Source organism: Oryctolagus cuniculus, chromosome 6, assembly GCF_964237555.1.
Source record: "Oryctolagus cuniculus chromosome 6, mOryCun1.1, whole genome shotgun sequence".
Lineage (NCBI taxonomy): Eukaryota > Metazoa > Chordata > Mammalia > Lagomorpha > Leporidae > Oryctolagus > Oryctolagus cuniculus.
Genome location: NC_091437.1, coordinates 22,736,125 through 22,756,237, shown reverse-complemented (window position 1 = coordinate 22,756,237; position 20,113 = coordinate 22,736,125). Strand labels below are relative to the sequence as shown.

The window sequence follows — 20,113 nt, the reverse complement described above, 5'->3', positions numbered from 1 at the left end:
GGGCGGCGCCCCCCGCAACCCTAAAAAAAAAAAAAAAGCTTATACTTAAAAAAATCTTTTGGCGCCATATTAATGACGTACTTAAAATTTGCCATTTCTCCCTGCGTCAAAAAGACGTTTCTTTGCAAATAACAGCCTGGAGGCGACACTCGCGGACGGAACGAGACTCGCACAGCACCCCGCCCCCCGGGGCTCCGGCGCCGGGAGACCCTCGCCCGCGGCCCTGTCTCTGAATCGCCGGTTTTAAAACGCGAATCACATAAATCGCGTGGCGTTTCGCAGCGCCAGAAGTGAGCAGAAAGTGCTGGCTGGAGCGGAGGGGAGGGGCGCGCACGACTCTGGGGGAGGGGGCGCGGCCCTCCCCCCCCTCGCCCGCACCCACGCCAAATGGAAACTAACGTCCCGGGCGGGGGACACTGGAGCTCGTGGGCGACCTCCGGGGGACGGGGGCGGTCCGCAGTAAGGGTCCCTCGCGGGCTCGGCGCCCCCTCCCCCCTCTCGGGTGCCTCCTGGCGCCCGGCGCTGCCCCGCATTTCCGGGGGGCGGGGAACGCGGTGGTGGGTGGGTGGGTGCGCGTCCCGGCCCCCGGCAGGAGTTTGCCCCGGAGCAGCCCCCCCTGCTTGTGCCTCCCGCTCCACCGAAGGGGTTAAAAACCGAGGGGCAACTTCCAGGGGCTGGCACTTGGCGAGGCGGCGGGGCGCCCCTCTCCCCACCCTGCGCCGCCGCGCCCCTCCTCCTCCGGCTCCACTTCCCGACTTGACCTTGTGGTGCACAAACAGTGCGCTCGGATCCTCGCAGTTTCTGGAAGAGGAGCCTGGGCTCGCCAGGCGGCTCGCCGGCGGTGGCCGGGCCTTGGGTGCGTTCCCGGAGTCGCGGGCCACACCCACCCTGCCCGCTGCGCCCGCCGCGCTCACCTTTCTCTCGAGGAAGGGGCAGGGCCGGCCTCCCGCATGGGGAGGGGAGGGGGCAAGCTTGAGGCTCCTGGGGATGCGCGCCGCTGGGGAGGGGGCGCTCTGGCCTCCGGGCGGAGGTCGGTGCGGGGACCCGGGGGGCCGGGCCCAACATGGCCAAGGCGTCTCGGCCAACTTTCCCCGCCTCGCTCTTGGCTGCCCCTCGCAGGTGAGCCGGTGATGCTCGCAGCTCCCCTCCTGCTTTGGGGGCACGTGGGTGAGGTGTGCCCGGGCCTCCCTCTCCAAGACTCGGGGTTGTTTATTCTTCCTTCCTACCCCCACCCCCTTCCGCGGAAAGATAAATATTCAATTTACATAGGATGACATTTATGTGACAATTAAGAAGATTCCCCGATGGAATGTTGTGAACACATTTGCTTATAGGAGAAATAAATCTAATAATAAACAAACTCGTAATAGCAGCGCAAATCCTCTGACAGGGCGGATTGTCTACACCACAAAGAGGGAGATGATGGATGCTGAAATAAGCAGTTTTTGCAACAAGAAAGAAATCTGAGCTCAGAGGGAGTCACTACAACAGTTCCCTTCCTCAGCCAGTCCAGGCGGGGCTGGGTATCACCTCCCACCCAGACGTGGCTCTGACTCTCCAGGGGGGTTGGTAGGATCCTCCCAGGCCAGGGAACAGGTGGCGCAGGCTGCCAGAGGTAGCCCAGTGGTAAAACACCTGGGTTCTGATCCTGGCTTTGCAGTTCAGAACCTGTGTGCTGGGGATAACTGGGTGTCTTTTTGCTCTTGGGTGGAATGGGGTGACTTGGAGGGTTCCCGAGGTCTTATATGCACATACACACGTATGTAAATACCACACACATGGATGTAAGGACGTCCAGATCTGGGCTGCGTACGTAAAGCCGAGCCCGGCTCAGGGCCCAAGGTGAGCCCCAGCACTGCCTGGTGCCTGCGGCTTTGGTTTTGTTTTGAGGGGTGAGAGTGCTCTCTGAAACCTAGTGGACAGCAGACCTGGTGGTCAAGGTCCCGTCTCAGCCATACGTCTAGAGGGCAGACCTCAGTGTTTCCACACAGAAGTCAGGAGCCCATAAACGAATGGGAAAATGCCTTGGCAAAGAGTTATGAAGTGGGCTGGAGAGATAGATGAGGAAGGCATGATTGCTGGCTCCTGGCTTTGGCCTGGCCCAGCCCCAAACGTTGCTGGCACATGGGGAGGAACCACAGGATGGAAGAACGCACTTGCCCTCTACCTTACAAATAAATAAAAACATACATAACAGTTTCGTCCTCATCTTACCTTTCAGAAAGACCCAGAAGCTTACGCCTACAGTCACACGGACAGTAAGTGCGGGCAGGGCTGGGCCCCGGGGTCAGCTGCTCGGGGACCTGTGTGGTTTCCAAGTCACCACCCTGCCACACATCACAAGTGTTACTGGTTGGACTGGAGCTGGAGGACCTGCTTGCTGTCGCTTTGCTCTGGGCTGGTTCCCTGACCTGGAGGGAGACCCAGGCCCCCTAAAGCACCCTGGGAAACACCTGTTGTCCAGGTCTGAAAGCCCCTCCAAGTCCTGGCCTTTCCACAGCTCTTGCTGCAGGTTCAGGTTAACCTTGAGCGTGCTAACCGAATGATAGCGACAGAGCTAATTATAACTCCTTAATCTTCATTAGAAGTCTCACGAATCACTCATTAACTTTTCACAGGAAAAGATCCTGAAGAAACACAGAGTGCTTGGAGAAGTAATCACTTAACTTTCTTCAACAAGTGTTCGCTGGGCGTGCTGGGGTCAAAACTCAAAGCAGAGAGAACGCCTACCCTCGTGGGATCTGCTTCTAGTGCAAGGAGATAGTGACTTTTATAAAAGGAAGAAAATGAACATATAAACAAAATAGATGTTTGGGGGGCTTGACTGCTATGGGGAAAACTACAGGCAGTCAGCAGTGTGGGGCTGTGACCTACGCCAGGAGTAAGAAGTGAGGGGTGAGCTGTGCTCGGGAGGATACAAAGGGCCTTCCGAAAGCATAGGGAAAGCGTGCATGGTGAAAAAACCAGGCGTGGATTCCAAAAACTCTGGTGTCAACATAAACACTTTTAAATGCCGCTTTCCGCAAACTTCTCCCAGCTGTTTGCGAGGGCGAGCCCGCTAAGCCAGGGCTTCGCAGCCTGAAGTTCAGACACCTCCCTCCGCAGGTCTGCAGGGAGAATTCAGGGGGTCCTGATGGTGGATGAGGAAGAAACCACACATTTTTTTCTCACTCATTAAAATGCAACATGTTCTTTCATTAAGAATCCAGACAACAAATCCATGATGCCACCATCACCCGTGACATCATTGCTAGTAGAAATCAAAGATATTTTCATAACACTTCATAGCTTTCGCAAATATCTTAAACTATCATGAGATTATCGCTGCCTCACAATTATGCTGCTGGTGCTTGTAGCTTAGTGAATTAATACAGTGCATATATTAGGGTACTTCTCATTTTTTGGATATTTTGAGAGTTGTATTTGGATCTACTTGGGTTTTCCCATACCTTACAGAATTTATATCGTGGATTGGAAGGTGTCATACTCAGGAGTATCCCCAGACTGCCCAAAGCTGTCCTTGGCATACAGGAAAGCTGAAGAACCACGGTCTGTACAGAAGCCAGTAAGTGGACGGCCCCGAGGCAGGAATGTGTACCAGGAGGGATGTGTGTACGGGGCCTGGTAGGGCGTCGGGAGGGATTTTGCTGGAGTGATAGGCAGGCTTTGGAGCAGAAGAGTGACATCGTGTGACACTGGGTTGTGCAGGTCACTTGGCTGTCATCTGGGGAACAGACCAAAGGGGGCAAGCCACAAGACCATCATGATAATAAATCAGGTGAGAGGTGATATGACCTTGAACCACAGTGGTTGCCACGCAAATGCTGAGAAGTTCTGTATCTCAGATTTGTGTCTATTGGGTGGGTGGCTCTGACGGACTTTGCTGGAGTGTGGGAGGAAGTAGGATGTGGAGGATGACTACAGGTGTGACCCTAGCCAGTGAGAAAATGGAGTTGCCATTAACTGGGATGGGGAGGTTTGGGGGGAAATGAGGAGCCCAGCACCAGACACATTAAACTCGAGGTGCAGATGAGCCCCCCACGGGCCGGCACCCACGGCAGCTCCTGCTCAGAGTGGCCAGGAGGAGGGTAGTCTTTAATGCTCTGGGGCTATCTGGGCTCATCAGAGAAGCGAGTGCAGGAAGAGAATGGGCTTAAGGATGGCACTGGTGAGCACTGGGAGAGGTCTACAGAGGGGAGAGAAACCATTCAAGGTGTTGTTTACAAGAAGCACGCAGAGACAGGAACATCCTGAAGGCAAGGGAAGGGAGTGTGTGGAGGTGGGGGGCTGCTGCGGGTCGGACGAGCTCAAGACTGAGACTGATCACTGGGTTCAGCAACAGAGAGGGCACTGGTGACCTTGACAAAAGTGAAGCAAGGCGAAGCTTGACGGGCGGGGGTGCAAGAGCGGCTGGCCAGGTTCAGAGCTGTTAAAGCCTGTCCCCAGATGCCACCTGCAGACAGCAGGTGTGAAACTTCAGTTCAGACAACTTCTGGGCTCTTCTGTGTGCTAGGCAAGGGAACACATGCTGCAGACACTGAGAAATGAAACACACAGACGGACTTCCAAGAGTCCTGAGACCAGCAACCTGTTGACGACTCACACACAAAGCAATACACCCGGCTGAACACGCACAGTCAGCCTGGACGTCAGTTTTTCCAGGGCGATAGACCGTATGGTGAGAAGTTTGGACTCTAGAGCCAGGCAGGCTTGGGGTGGAGTCCTGTCTCCACCATTCGCCAGCGCTGTGACTTTGCGCCCGTCTCCTCTTGTGTGCACTAGGAATGCAATCGTTTCCCAACTTGAGGGTGCCTGGGAAGCTTGTTATCAAAGCAGGTTTCTGGGCTTTCTCCTCAAAGGTTCCCAACAGACAGTTCTGGGGCAGGGCCCGAGGTGTGGCACTTTGAAGAAGCACCTGGTCATTCCTGATGCTCTTGACCATGAACCACACTTGGTAAAACTCTTGAGAGCATGGCCACGTGGTTCCAAGAACTGGCCAGGCATGCAGGAATGGCTCATTAGTCAATGCTGTTCTCACTGGGAGCCAACTAACTGGCAATTTATCTCTGGAGGCGGGAGTCCAGCCTACCTTAGGCACCCTAAATTGAGAAACTAGCCTGAGCTTTGTTCATGTTCATGCACGGAATATTTATTGAGTCCCTGCTAGGTGCCAAGCAGTATTCAGTGGTTGCAGATACAGAATATCTGATGCAACTATCTGCCTGAGTCATCCAGGTAGACAGAAGCCCAGATATGGTTAGCTACTTCCCTAGCAGCCTGCCTCTGTGCCCAGAGAGAAGTCCTCATCTGGGTTCCAGTCCACTGCTTAGCACAATGGCTTTCCAATGATAACATGCACTCAAATCACCTGGGATCCAGTTCAAGTGCAGAGGCTGTTTCAGTAAGTCTGGGGCGGGGCCTGAGAGCCTGCATTTCCAACAAGCTGCCGGAGGCTGCTGCTGCTCCAGAGATCACACTGCAAGTGGCTGGCATTAGAGATTAGGAAAATTGGGTCAGGGTGCCTCCCCTAGCTGTAGGCTTCCTGAAGAATCCTGGGAAGATTGCTGACGTCACCGACGCAGGTAAGGTTTGCCCACACTTCCCCTCTTCGTCTCCTGTGTTCCTGGGATCCAGCCTTCACCCTTGCACCTGCAGTCAGTGGCATGAGGCAGCCTCCATGAGTGGGACGAGCACGCATCCCGGTGGTCACTCCATCCATATTTCCCGAGTGCCCACTCCATGGCAAGCGCTGCAAGGCACATAATTCAGGAGCCTGCTGGTCCCAGGCAGAAATTGCAGCTGCCCAGGGCTGTGCCGGTGGCTGAGGACTGCCTTGGCAGGATCCAGATCTGGCACTGGCAGAGGTGGACATGCACGCTTGGGCGAGGCACCCCTCCAGAGCCCTAGCCAGCCCGTTCAGAGTCAGTTCTGACCAGTCCCAGGAGACGTGTGGAGCGTGTGCCAGCCGGGCCACCTGTCCCCTCTCAATCTCTCAGACCCTGCCCCGTGGTCGCAGATGGCGGAAGGCAGTTAAGCTCCCTGGGGCGTCCAGGTGCCTCCTAGAAGCTGGCAGCAGCCAGTGACTCCAGCCCACCTGCAGTTCAAGGGTGAAACAAGCTGGTCTGAGTCGCGGCCCCTGGCCCAACCCAAGACCCACCGAGAACCAAAGGCGCTAGCTCTCCAGAGCACTGGAAGCAAAGCCCGTCACCTTTCCCAGGCTTCTGACGAATCAAAGCCCAGCTCGTCCATGTGACAGTCATGCCACGTATTCACCAAAAAGCCTACAGCCACGGCACAGGTGAGCCGGCACGAACACCTACACAGACAAGGCCCAGTGCTGGGACGGGGCGTTTCTGGCCCAGAGCCTGTGTTTGTGGGATTTAGGTTCCTGCAGCAAGACAGGTCCTTAAGAATATGCACAATGGTCAAGGCAAAACGAGCCGCTGCAGGACCTTGGGGTCCACACGGTCAATAGAGTGTCCTGGGGAAGGCCTGGAGATGGTCCTGCATACACAGGGTGACTCGGACCACACAGGCGGGGGAGACATGGGTGTCTGCCTGGTCCTCAGGCAGCCAAGCGGCCCACGGGGCAGGGCAGGATGCCAACCTCTGTGGGCTCCTGCTGAGGAGGGAGCTGATGTCCATTTGCCAAAGTGTATTAGGGAGCTGCTTGGGGCAAAGGAGGGACCCCCGAGTTGCCCCAGGTTGGAAGCAGATGAGAGCGTGCATTTCTGCTTTCAGGAGCCTCCCCCAAGGAGACCCCCTGAAGTGTGTACGAAGCCGGTGGTTTTTGTTTGTTTGTTTTTAATATTTATTTTATTTATTTAAAAGGCAGAGTTACACACACACACACACACACACACAGAGGTCCTCCATCTGTTGGTTCACTCCCTAGATGGCTGCAACAGCCAGGGCTGGGCCAGGCTAAAGCCAGAAACTAGGAGCTTCGTCCAGGTTCTCTACCTCAGTGTAGGGGCAGCACTTGGGTCATCTGCTGCTGCTTTCCCAGGGGCAATAGCAGGGAGCTGGATCAGCAGTAGAGCAGCTGGTTCTCAAATCAGCACCCATATGGGATGCCCGCAGTGGCTTTATCTGCTTTGCCACAATGCTGGCCAGACAAAGCCTGTTCAAGAACAGTAATGGGGGCTGGCATCCTGGCGTAGCAGGTTAAGTTGCCACCGATGACACCAGCTGCTCTGCTTCCTACTCAGCTCCTGCTAATGCACCTGGAAAAGCAGTGGAAGACTGCCCGAGTGCTTGGGCCCCTGCCAACCATGTGGGAGACCCAGATGGAGTTCCAGGCTCCTGGCTTCAGCCTGACCCAACCCTGATTATTGTGGCCATTTGTGAATGAACCGGCAGATGAAAGATCTCCCTTTCCGCTAACTCTGCCTTTTGAATAATTAAAATGAATCTTAAAAAAAAAAAAAACAGGGGGCTGGCACTGTGGCGCAGCGGGTAATGCCACTGCCTGCAGTGCCAGCATCCCATATGGGCGTAGGCTCAAGTCCCAGATGCTCTACTTCTGATCCAGCTCTCTGCTGTGGCCTGGGAAAGCAGTGGAGAAAGGCCCAAGTCCTTGGGCCTCTGAACTTGCATGGGAAACCCGGAAGAAGCTCCTGCCTCCTGGCTTTGGATCAGTGCAGCTCCAGCCATTGCGGCCAATTGGAGAGTGAACCAGCAGATGGAAGACCTTTCTGTCTCTCTGCCTCTCCTTCTCTCTGTGTGTAACTCTGGCTTTCAAATAAATAAACAGATCTTGAAGAGAGAGAGAGAGAGAGAGAGAGAGAGAGCGAGCGAGCAGTCATGACAGGGTTGTTTGTGACCTTGGGAAACTAAGAGGAGCTCGAACATCCGTGGCTGGAGGCCTGATGAAGCGAAGCACAGCGGGAAAGAACCAAGGCGGCAACAGCGGCCATATCGCAAGGTTTGTGTGGCTGACAGGACCAGCGCCTGTCAGGACGGTCTGCAGTCTGACTCTGCTCACAGTGCAAACGAATACCTACACAACACCAGGCTATACTCTCATCTGGACACACACGTACATGCAAGTTTACAGCAAAATAAATAAATAAATAAGGTCAGGAAAGGCAGGCCCCCAGCCCAGGACTGCTGCCCGCGTTGGGGCACCGTGCCACTGGAGGGGGGAGGCGGCCTCTGCACTGGGCCCCCCTTGGACTCCTTCCGGGACAGCAGCCCCCTTAGGGTAGGGCCACAAGCTCCTCCATGAGCGCTCCCCACTCTGCTTCCCCCGGGGCTGGCCGGCTTGGCCCTCGCTGGGCCCCTCAGTGGGGGCTCTGTGGGCTGCTCCAGCTGGCCCAGCCTCCCATGCTGAGGGCATGCTGGAACCCTCTCATGCTGGCTGAGCTCCTTCAGGGAGGGCGGGGCTGGGTCTGAGTGGCCTGGGCCCCAGGTCCCTGCTGCAGCAGGTGCAGTCTCATTTCATCCAACATGGCGCAGGACAGGGCCTGGCCAGCCTGGCTGCTCAGGCAGGAAAGGTGGGGAGCCCATGGACTGGGGCCTCTGGCTGGTCATCAGGGCAGTGGATGGACACTGCGGGAGGCCAGGGATTAGGGTGCCGGGGTGAGCTGTGCTCCGTGCGGTTCTGGCTACACACACTTCCCCTGGCAGTTGTGGGCCTGACACTGGGCTGGCTTCAGGCTACAGAAATGACTTAGCTGAGGTCCCTGCCCAGAGGAGACCACAGGGTGGTGGAGGGACAGACACTGGCTTTGGACATGATCGAGGCTCAGCGTGTGGGCAGAAGCAGCATGAGCGGCTGGCCCTGAGATGCCTCGCTCCAGTCAAGGCTTCCTGAATGGAGTCCTGGCCTTGACCAGCCTCCTGCAGCTGGGAAGTGCTCCAGGGTGCAAGGCGGCTGCCCAGGGAGCTCCTTTGGGCACCACTGAGGAAGCTCGCCTCCCTCAGGGCTGTGGAGGGAGGCAGTGGTGGGGCCAGGGTGCACCTGCAGGACCAGCAGCTCTGACAGATGGTGAGCTGCCTCCAAATGTGCCAGGTCGCCAGCCTGGATGTGGACTGGCACTGGATGCCTGGGCAGCAACGGAGTAGACACAAGGAATTTTTGTGGCGCTGATCCCCCGTGATGCCAGCTCCTGGCTGATTATCTGCCTCATGTAGCTCCTCTTGGAGCCCTCCAAAGAAAAAGGAGGCCCCACATTGTCCTGCACCCAGGTTAGCTGGGAGAGGCAGCTGCCCGGGGGGCCGAGGGTACTGCGCTGGGCTGTGAGGGGCTGCCCTGGAGAGTGTCTGCCCCAGGGATTCAGAGCCCTTTACCTCCCCGATCCCCGGCTGCCCACAGAGCTCAGGGAAAGGTCAGCAGCTCCCTGGTGTCTCATCCTCTGGCTGGCCGGGCTGGGAGGCCCCTTCCTTGGCACACAGGCCAAAGAGGTGAGGGCGCCAGGCTGGAAACCAGAAGAGGTAGGGCATGAGTCAGCACTCCAGTGGCCCTCTGTTGAGTGGCAGGAGGAGGAGAGGGTGCACACATGCAGGTGTGCCCATGTGTGGTGCATGCTCACACACCCACCGAGGCAACACCTCTGGAGTCCCTGTCTTCTGTGCTGTTTGCCCAGACAAGCTAAAAATAATTTCCGCTTAACTTTAGGATTTTCTATTTGATGCACAAGGTGCTGGCCCAGCAGACGTGCCTGTCTACCCACAATTTATCTAAGATCAACATTGAGTTAAAACGAGCCTGCATTAGTTATGCATATGCAGGATGGCCCTGAGCAAAACGCAGACCAGAGCAACCTGGATTTGGCTGAAAGTTCATATGGATGACAAAACTGGACTGGGCGTGGAATAGGGGTGATGGCATTGATGGTGATGGTGATGGGATAGAAAGGACCCCTGCAGCCACTGGGGGTGTCAGTAGCCCCTCGTTTCACCCACACATGAGACAGGCATTCAGGAAATACTGATTGCATCTGTTTATGGACATCAAGAGAGAAAGTCCACATTTGGGACACAAGTGCAAATATGGAGCTAATGACTGCTCATCCATTGTTGACAGAGGACAACTAAATGACAGCTTGAGTTGAAAAGTCAGCTTATTAGATAGATGGTTGAGGCAGGGGGAGTGAGGCAGTTATGCAACTGGGAGAGCAAAATCTATCAAGGAATGGTAGATTGGCAAATAGCTTGCTGATACTTGATAAAGGGGCGGGAAGATACAAACTGTGGCCAGGTGACAGGCTCATAGATCCACGATTGGATGCACAAAGCTAAGTAGACAGGTAACAATACCGTAGAAACACAGCAAGGGAAACAGACAGGAAGAGCAGGCTTGGCAGCCAGAGGGCTAAGCCCCCACTTGGGATGCTCACATGCCACACCGGAGCGCCTGGTTCCAGTCGCAGCTACTCGCCTTCAAACCCAGCTCTCTGCTAACGCGCTGGAAACACAACAGATGATGGCTCAAGTGCTTGGGTCTCTGCCACCCACATGGGAGCCCCAGATGGAGTTCCTGGCTGCTGCTTTGGCCTGGCCTGGCCCTGGCTGTGGTGGGCATTTGGGGAGTAAACCAGTGGATGAAAGACTTCTATGTTTCTCTCTGTCTCTCCCTCCCTCTGTCACTCTGCCTTTCAAATAAATACGAAAAACTTTACAAAAAGTCAAGAACCCAAGAAGAGGAGAAAGAAACTATGATAGAATAATGACTACATGCAGAAATACCCTTGCGTACTCCTGGCACCTGTGACTCTCTGACCTCAGCTGGCAGGGGTGACTGAGTTGGGGACCTTGCGGTGGGGACAGTCGCCTGGCTCACCCAGGGAGGCCCAGTCTAACCACAAGGCGATCGCTGGCCTTTCTTCCTCTGTGCCCCAGCCTTCTCTGTGTTCTTCTCCATCCTCGACTGTCAACCTCGTTGCTACCTCCGGCTCTGCGAACTTGCTGTTTCCTCTGTCCCTTTTCATCACTCAGTTCAGATGAGAGCTGCCACTCTGCTTCCAGACTTTTGTCCTAAAGCCTGGGGTACATGCTGTTCCTAGGGACTGCACTGGGGCAACAACACAGCCAAGTTCCTAGCCTGTGCTGGCTGGCACTGTCCCCAGCCCCAGGTCCCGCCCAAGGTTGCAGGATAGAGCAGTGTGCATGAGTCATCGGGCCACAGACACAGCCCCCTTGTTGGACAGACCTGCGCGGTTATGTTGTGGCTAACTCCAAGGGCCAATGGCCCCATTGAGAAGGAAGGTCAGGAATTTCCCCAAGTTCACCAGATTCGCACCAGGCCAGGAAGGAACTGGAGAGCAGAGGAGCTGGGCGCACCCAGCTGAAACCTAGCTGAGGCCCAGATGCCCCAGCCGAAGCCAGGCCAGGCTTCAGAGGAGCAGACGGCACACGGCGGTGTCCCTGGGGCTCACCGCCCCTCGACCATCCTGCCTTCACCTCGCATTCAAGGAACAGCCACAGTGTACCTGGCCCAGAGCTGCCTACTCTGAACACACCTGCCCACTAGCCAGGGGAAAGCCTGGCCAGCGAAGCGGACAGATCTGCTGACAAACGCTCAGAGTTGGGGAGCACAGGGTGCTGATGGCACTCGAGGCCCCACTAGAGGCCCGGGCCAGGTCATCCTGGACTGCAGGACTGCTGAGGTGGGTTGGTTTCCCAGGGCTGCTGTGAGGAGGTAGCAGGAACTGGATGGATTATAACAGTGCCATTTTATTCTCCACGCTCGGGGGCTGCACGTCCAGGCCACGCTCCCTCCAGCTTCTGGAAGTCCCAGGCATGCTGTGCTATGGCAGCACAGCCCCCTGTCTGCCTCCACCTCCCTCAGCACATGTGTGCCCTCACGCAGCTGGCTCCCTCCCTGTGTATCCGTGCCCACTGCAAACGGCCCTCTTTGCATGACACTGCGTCATGTCGGCTTCGATCTACTGCAAGGACCTCACCTGAGCTTGGTTAGATCTACCACATTCCTGTTTCCAGGTAGGGGGTTAGGACTTCAGCATCTCTCTGTGTGTGCAGGGGGTGGGCTCCATTCACGCCGACTGCAGGCCACGGTTTGGAAGGGCATGGAGCCAGGGCCACAGTCCCCCACTGTCGGCCTCCTTCCTCCCCAGCATGAGTTTTGTGCGCATCTCTGCCGCTGGGTGAGTCCCTGGCTCTCACACCTGCCTGCAGTGCTCCCACCTCCGGACCCTGGCTCACACAGCCCCAGGTCTGGGCAGCCTTCCCTTCCCGGCTGGCAAGCCGCCTCTTCAGGAAGCTCCCCCTGCTGCTGCCCTGGAAGTGCCCACACCTTCCTCTCATTTTGAGACTGCCAGAGTCAGGGTTCAGTTAGTCCACGACACAGTGCCCCCATGGGCATCTTCTTCCCTGGCCTCTTCAGCCTCCTCCCCACCCTCTGCTAAGCCCAGGCTCAGGGAGCCAGAAACCTGGAGTCTAGTCCCCCAGCCAGTTCCAAATCCCCTCTGCCCCAGCCCAGCCCGGGCTTCTTACTGACCTGGGATGCACCTGTGCCAGGACATGCCGCCTGTGTGGCCTGACTCCTGGATGGTTTTGTTGCTTCAGTCTCCCCCTGCATCACTCAGGAGCCCCTGCCCACTGCTTGGAGCCCAGTGAGCTCCACCAGTGGCCAGGGCTGCAGAGGAGCTGGGCCCACCTAGCCCACTTGAGGAACCCATAAAGGACTCCCTGACCAAAGGTCTTCCTGACTCCCCTGCCAGAAATCCCCGCATTAGCAATCGGCTGCAGGAGAGAGCAGGGCTGGGGCTTGCTGGCAGCCTGGCAGCCCAGTGGCATCTTGCTCAGGTCCTGTAGGACACCTGGCCCCCAGGAGAGCGGGGGAGGCTGGAGAGGATGGGGCCACTCCGCAGAGCTCTGTCCCTGGTGAGGGGCCGCTGAGGCAGCTCTGCTAGCCCAGTTCTGCCCAGGCAGAGAGGCCTTTGGGCCCCAGGCCCGGCCCTAGGCTCAGCCTCCTCCCTCTCCCTCCCACCTGCCCTTGCCCTGCCCTCCCGGCTGGAGTTCCGCCCTCACGCACTCCCAGGTGCTAGCTGTTAGTGTCCTTTGGACCAGGCAAGTGCTGGGGCCTTGGGGCCCCACACCCAGCCTGGCACTGGCGGGAGAGGCCCAGATGTCCCTCCTAGATGGGAAGACGGGCACAGTCCCTGGGAGTCCTCCACCAGCCAGTCCCATTCTGTCTCATCTCTCAGTGGGAGGGGCCGGGGGCAGGGTCCAGACCTGGCCAACGGCACCTGCCACACTTGGCCTCCACTTCACCGCCTGGACTCTGGACAGAGGCCCCTACCCCAGGCAGGAGCGTGGCAGGGGAGGTGCGCTCACCACAAGACCCCCAAGGGTCTCCGAAAGCCTCACTTCGGAGGGTGAGCCGGTCCTGTCTGACGAGGCACTGCTTCAGGTGTCTCAGGGCTGCACTGCTGTGCAGATAATGGAGGCCGAATGCCTACAGGGAGGGTCAGCTCCCCATGAGGGGCTGGGGTTTGCCTTAGACCCTGTGCCCAGCTCCCAGGCCCCCCTCTGCACCCCAAGGCATCAGTGTATGGCTGGCCCCTCGCAGGTCCTCAGGTCCTGAGAGGATCAGGACGGTCCAGGGCTTTGGCTAAGGCTGGCTTTGAACCTGCTGCTTGTAGGACAGAAGGCACCTCTTGGCCTGGTCTGGTCTCTGGTCGTGGGCAGCTGGGTGGGCCTTTCTCCTAGGATCACCTACTGGCTGTGCTGTTACTGGCAGCAGGTTGGAGGTCGCCCACACACCCTGCCACATGGCCCTGCCTGGCTCTCTGCTAGGGGAGGTCAAGTCCTGTGCAGCCGGGAAGCAGACCACGCAGGGCATAGCCTGGGGCTTGTGGCCTACAGTCGAACCCTGAGTACAGCTGCCTGGCTCAGGTATGGAAGGATCGAGGGACACCGAGGGCACCCATGGCACAGGTCTGGCTGCCTTTGCTACACCTGCAGCCTCCGCTCAGCATCCATCCCCACAGACCCCCTGCAGAGGCCAAGGAGCATGGTCTTACTGGTCTAGGTCCCTGGCCCCAGCCACAGCAAGCAGCGCACTGCACAGTCTTGGGAGGAAGAACACTTTCTCCCCCGACCACACCCTTGGCTTCTCCGTCCCTCGAAACCCAGACCTGCCCCCTTCCTAAGGCCCCTGCGGCCTGAGCTGGTCAGGCCCTGGTCCCAGGCAGGCAGGAGACAGGGCAGTGTGTCTGAGCGTCTTGGCTCCCGCAGAACCTAGGGGCTCTCACTTTGGGCACCACTCATGCTCTTAATTCGAGGGGATGTCAAGATTCAGTGTTTGTGCAGTGGAAGCCAAGGCCCGGACACAGAGCGGGCGAAGGAGGGGCTGAGTTGCACACCGAGCGCTAGCCAGAGCTGGCTGGCAGCCAGCCCCCATCCCTCGTGCCAGCCGCCGCTCCTTCCCACCTGACTCAACAGCCCCTGTTTCTTCAGAAGCCTCCCAGGAAGCTGCTCAGGAGCTGTCCCACTCAGAAAAAGCAGCCGCCGAAGTGTGGAGCCAGCGCCGGGGGGCCGGGAGCCCGAGCCGCTGGGGCAGACCCGCGGGCTGACGAGAGACGTTACCCGAGTCGATGATTCAACTTCCTGCCTTTTGAGAGTGCCCAGACCACAGAGGCTTTCTGCCTCAGAGGAGGGGGCACCTCCCTGTGGAAGGCCAAGGACAAGGCCCCACCGCAAACCACGAGGACCGGGCGGTGCACGGCGGCCAGACCAGAACCCTGGCCACCGACTCCCAAAGCACCCCCACGCCCCCTGCCTAACGGTGACTACTCAGGATGGCCAACTGTCTCCAGGTTGCCTGGAACTGTCTGGTTGTAGCACACACACAAAGTCTCGGATCTTAAGAAACCCTCGGGCTCAGACAAACCAGAGCTGTTGGTCACTCCATTCCCACCCCTGGCACAGGGCAGGCCTCACTGCCTCAGCCACCATGAGGACAGCACATTCTAGAAGAGGGGGCTGGCAGGCGACGGCCTCAGGGCCTGACCTGGCCTGCTGCCCGTTTCTGTACAGCCCACGAGCTAAGAACAATTTTTATGTTTTTAATGGTTGCAAACAAAATTAGGGAAGGCTAATACTTCGTGACATGTTAAAATGATAGGAAATTCAAATTGCAGTGTGCATAAATCAGAGGTTCCTTTGCATCTAGTCTCTGGCTGCGTCCACACAATGAGGTGGAGCTGAGAGGCTGCAAAACCCAGGAAAGCTGCGGCCTGATCCTGATAGCCCGCTGACCCCTGCTCCTGAGGCAGAGCAGAGGTGGGGTGGGGGCAGTGGCGCTTTTGTGGAGAGACCCCAAACCAAGGGAAGAGAGAGAGAGGAGTGCGTGGGATGGTGCAGCACTCACCCAAGACGCAGCAGAGGAGCAGCGAGACAGGCTCCCAGCACAACTTCCCCCAGGACTCAGCTTGCCCATCTGCGCAGTGGGGTGAAGGCAGGGTGCTGTGAGGCCTGGGCTTCCCTCTGACTGCAATGGCTGGCCAGCCGAGAGCCGACTCTGTTCTCGGTCAACCTCCAGACGTTTGGCTGCGACCTCATCAGGCCCTGCCCTCTGAGCCCAGTGATGAAGCATCTCCTGCCACCAGAGCGGGTGCTGGGCTGGCCCAGCTCGTGCCCCCGGGCTGGGGACCGCTCTCCATCCACACTGCCACAGGGGCCAGCAGCACCTAGGGCGGACCAGGCACACTGGACTCCCTCTTTGCCTTTTATCCAGACTTCAGAGACACTTTCGTCCCTGCGAGAAGGTAGGGGGGGCCTTTGGCCCCAGCTCCCCTACCCCCATCAGTTTCCATCGCTGGAAACTTCTCGAGTGCCAAGCCAGGTCCTGAACACGGCTGAGCTGAGCCAGCAGGGAGTGGATGATGTGGGAGGAGCTGAGCAGTGCAGAAAGACCCCAGCAAAGGTGGCACCCGTGCCCTGGCCCAGCGGGAGGAGGCTCTCCTTCCTCCGGAAGCTGTAGGAAGGTGCTTTCTGGGCAGCACGAGGCCCCTGGCAGGGCTGTGGGGAGCTGGCCTCTGCTCAGCCCTGACAGCGACCTTCTGGTCTACACAGGCAAGGCCAGGGCCAGCCCCGGACAGGCCTCCTGCGTGCCTGTGACACTCTCAGCTCCCTCCTGGGACAGTCACCCACCAAGCCACCTCCCTCTTCCCCTGTGTCCCCATGGCTCTGGTTGCTGACATCAGGGGACTCAAATAACCTAGGCTCAGCAGAAGTCCCCGCAGGGATGGATGCTCAGCTTCCGGGCTCTCCCTGGAGCTCCTGCCTGCAGTACGCTGGGTCATAGGGCTCATTTATTTATTTTAGGTGAGTTTGTTCATTGAAGTTCATGGAAAAATAGAATTAAAAGACAAGTTTATTTTGGTGCCAAAAAAAAAAAAAAAGCACACACAGTTTTTGATAATCTCATTTTCCACGAACTTTTTGAAGACTCCGTATACAGAGGAAGGACACATATCCAGGTATAAAGCTCCTGCGGCCACACTTCGGAGTCACCGGCCCCGGTGACCCTGCTCCTCCTCACATCACCGCCCCCAGCTGGCCGCTACGGGGCCGCTATTACCACGGGTTCCTTTTGCCTATTTTTGAACTTTATGTCAACAGAAATCATACAGCATGTACTATTTTTATGTCTGAGTTCTCTTGCTCAATGAGACTCAACCATATTGTTAAGTACAAAATCCTTTGTTTAATCTCATTGCTATATTCCATTTTATGACTACTACAATTTGTTTATTCATTCCACTGTTGATGGAAATCGGGGTTGCTTCCAGCTTGGCTAGTGCGAATTGGGCATGTCTTTCAGGATATGTATGTACAAGACTCTAAGCTAGGAATGTCTGAGGGTACTTTTAAAAGTTCGTGGAAAGTGGAATTTAAAAATAAGTTTATTTTGGGGCAAAAAATTTGGAAACTTCTATCATACATAGCTTTCCCATAGTAGGCATTTCTCATGACATCTTTTTAAAAGGTTTATATATCTTATTTGAAAGGCAGAGTTACAGGGAAAGGGAGAGAGAGAGAATGATTTTCCATCCATTAGTTCAATCCTCAAATGGCCACAGACAGTCAGGGCTGGGCCAGGCAGAAACTAAGAGCCCAAAACTCCAGTAGGGACTCCAACATGGGTGGCTGGGACCCAAGTACTTAGGCCATCTTCTGCTGCTTTCCTGGCACATTAGCAGGGAGCTGGATGGGAAGTGGAGCAGCCGGGACTCGAATCAGTGCTCATAAGTGATGCCGGCAGGCGCCACAGAAGGTGGCTTAACCCACTGTGCCATGACACTGGCCCCCCATGAACTTTTTGAAGACCCCCATATGCATGAATTTCAAAATTTTTTGCACCAAAATAAAATCATCCTTTAATTGCATTTTCCATGAGTCTTTTGAAGTAGGCTCATGCATTTAGGAGAGGAGCGATGAAGCCACAGCCTAAGGCTGAATTTCACTTTAAGGGTTGCTGCTGAACAGTTTTCAAACTCTCTTACTAGGGGCCAATCTTTTTTCAAAGCACAGGCTGACACTCCGGGCAATGCTTCTAGATCCTGATGCATAAAGTGTGCAACCCCCAAGTGTGCACCTCCTCTGATCACAACCCTGTAACCCTCACCTGGGGAGCCGGAAACTTGTACTGATGGGGAAAGGCATCGTCTCCACCCATCTCTCAGGGTGCACATTCTGGCCAGGCCAGCTCCAACTGCGGTTCAGAAGTGCTGCCCAGGCGGCCTCCTGTGGCTTCTCTCCTCAAACCATGCACCAGCTCTGCTGAGTCAGGCCCGCTGGGGGTGCGGGGGGGCAGGGCATGTGCAACGCCAAGTCCTCGGTCCCAGAGGTAGCAGACTTCCTGTGCAGTTACCAGTGGGGCCTGCCACATCAGACTCCAAATCACAACATGGGGTCTGATAACTGGATGGAATATTGGAGGCTGGGGCCACCCTGAAAAGCCCATTCCTCCTGACTATGGTGAAGAAAAGTAAAGGCTCCCATGGAGTCAGGCACCCAACATTGTCACATGCTGCTCCCAACAAACAGGGTATCTCTGGGCCTCAGCAGGGCCCTCCGCCTGTGCCAAGGCCAAGGCCACCTGTGGACTGAGTCCAGAGCTGCCAGGGGGCTGGGCAGGCTGCTGCCAGAGCCTGGTGGGGAAGGTCCTCTTCAGGTCCCCTTCGTAGCTGCTTGTAATCTGGGGGATCCTGATCTCCTTGCCACAGCATTCTCAAAGGCGCAGCCCTCTCCCCGGCCCAGAGTCTTCAAGCCCTAGAAGGGCAGAGCAGACTGCATCTCTGAAGGAACCCCGCTGTGCTTCCCTGGGGAACAGGGCGCGCCCCTAAGCTTCGGTTGCGGCCTTCCATCAGTAGACGGGCACTAAGGGCAGACGCCACGGTGAGCTAGTGCATGCAGGCAGGGACAGTGGTGGTCAGCCTGCAGCCGGTACTCACGTGGGGACAGTGGCGGTCAGCCTGCAGCCGGTACTCACGTGGGGACAGTGGCGGTCAGCCTGCAGCCCGTACTCATGCCCTGCCCCCGCAATCCTCCATCACTGTCAGGAGAGGCTGTGCTCTCTGGCGACAATCTTTGCCGAGACCTGGGCCAAGGACGGCCAGGGGCCCTCCCTTTGAGTAGCATCCTCATGCCAGGAAGGATTTCGTAACATATCTAAGTCAATTTCTTCAAACCTACATGGGAAACAAGTGTGCTTGGCCAAATCTCCTACCAGCCAAAGGTAGGTCGGTCTATATAATAAAAATATTCAGAGGTTTCAGGCACAGCTGGATTCAGGGACTCAAAAGTGTGTCGAGGACCAGGCCAGTCTTTTCTGCTTCCTCTGGGTTTGGCCCTGCTCTCTGGCTCTGTGGTAGCAGGGCGGCCGCCAATTGACTCTCACGTCTTAAAGTCCAGGTGAAAGGAGAACATCCTGACCACACAGAAGCCCCATGCTATCTCTGAATGGACGTCCCGGCTTGCCTTGGGTCCCCTGCCCAGCCCTAACCAACCGCTATGTAACTCGGCGTGGTGCACGACGAACCAGCAATTCTGATTGGCCAGACTCTGTTCACACATGACTCGCATGCCGGGAAATTAACACCACCTGGGGTATGTGACCTAATAATGACCCAAGTAGCTCCTCCAGTGAAAGCTGGGCTGTGTTCACCAGAGGGCAGGAAGGGGCACTAAGCAGGGACCGGATGTTCTGGGCAGGATTCCTCGGGCCAGGCTCTGTGTACGACGTTGGGTGTCGCTGCCCGGCCCCTGGGTACAGGGAGCATAAGAAAACCACCCAATTCAAGAAAACACAGGTTTGAATCACCCCTCTGGCACCTGGTGAAGTGCCGCTAACCACCAGGTAAGCTGGACACCCTGAGTCCACAAGGGCCACCACCCCAGTGTGGAACAAGGGTCACCTGGCCATGCCTCCTTAGGCCCGAGTGTGTTCTGAATCTCTGAGGGCAGGGCCCACAGCTTTCTCCTCTCTGTGTCTGCAGAAATACATAGAGGTTGAATAAGAATCATGGTTGGGCAGGTGTGAAGTGCCTGCTACCTTTTCAAGCCTCTTTAGCACCCACATCTTATTTGATTCTTTGTTCTTACTTTTGCCTGCCCAGATCCGAGCCCTCTTCCTGCCATGGGGGAGGCCCCTCATCCTGAGGCAGAGCCCACATCCCACCATGGACGTTCAAAGCATCTGCGATGGCTTTTCCTAGCACCCCCGTGGCCAGGCAAGGGCACATGACCCCAGAGCTGTCAGTCACACACGGGCTCCAGGCTCACCCAGGACCTGGCGGCCCAGAGAAGCAGGGAGCACAGGGATCCCACAGATGCAGTGGCCTGCGGAGACGGTGACAGTGGTGGCAGCAAGGCCTTCAAGCATCCTGCAGAGGGACTGGGGCCGTGCCCCTGGCTCTGCCGCCTCCAGGGCTGCCGCTTTGCTCTGCCCGGAGTCTCTCAGCTGCTTGATAGCATTATGTTTCTGCCTGAATCAATTTAGCCAATCTGCTTAAGAGTCATTTCCATGACCTACAGCTGGGAACCTTGACCGCTGTGATCCTTGAGGTGGGACATCCCCCTTTTCTCAGATGGATGGGTTGAGGCTAGGAGACTGGCCCAAGTTCACACAGTGTGGATG

General features: G+C 56.8%; 1 protein-coding gene and 1 long non-coding RNA gene across 6 annotated transcripts in view; both read right to left on the bottom strand.

The window, feature by feature from the left end:
* Positions 1 to 20,113, bottom strand: part of JADE2 (jade family PHD finger 2) — a 131,974-nt gene that overhangs the window by 48,280 nt on the left and 63,581 nt on the right. Inside the window, exon 1 of one of the 5 annotated variants that reach the window (XM_051844228.2) lies at positions 915 to 1,106. The exons of 2 other annotated variants lie outside the window; for them this stretch is intronic. The gene's annotated coding sequence lies outside the window, so the exon portion shown is untranslated. Of the gene's footprint in view, positions 1 to 81; positions 486 to 761; positions 892 to 914; positions 1,107 to 20,113 lie in introns of those variants that run through there. 2 more of the 5 variants (XM_051844227.2, XM_051844226.2) reach the window with 2 other exon arrangements.
* LOC138850149 (uncharacterized) lies at positions 4,564 to 12,930 on the bottom strand. Its single transcript, XR_011389732.1, has 2 exons — positions 12,464 to 12,930; positions 4,564 to 6,094 (listed from the first exon to the last, which is right to left on the bottom strand). It is a non-coding gene; the product is annotated as an uncharacterized lncRNA (long non-coding RNA).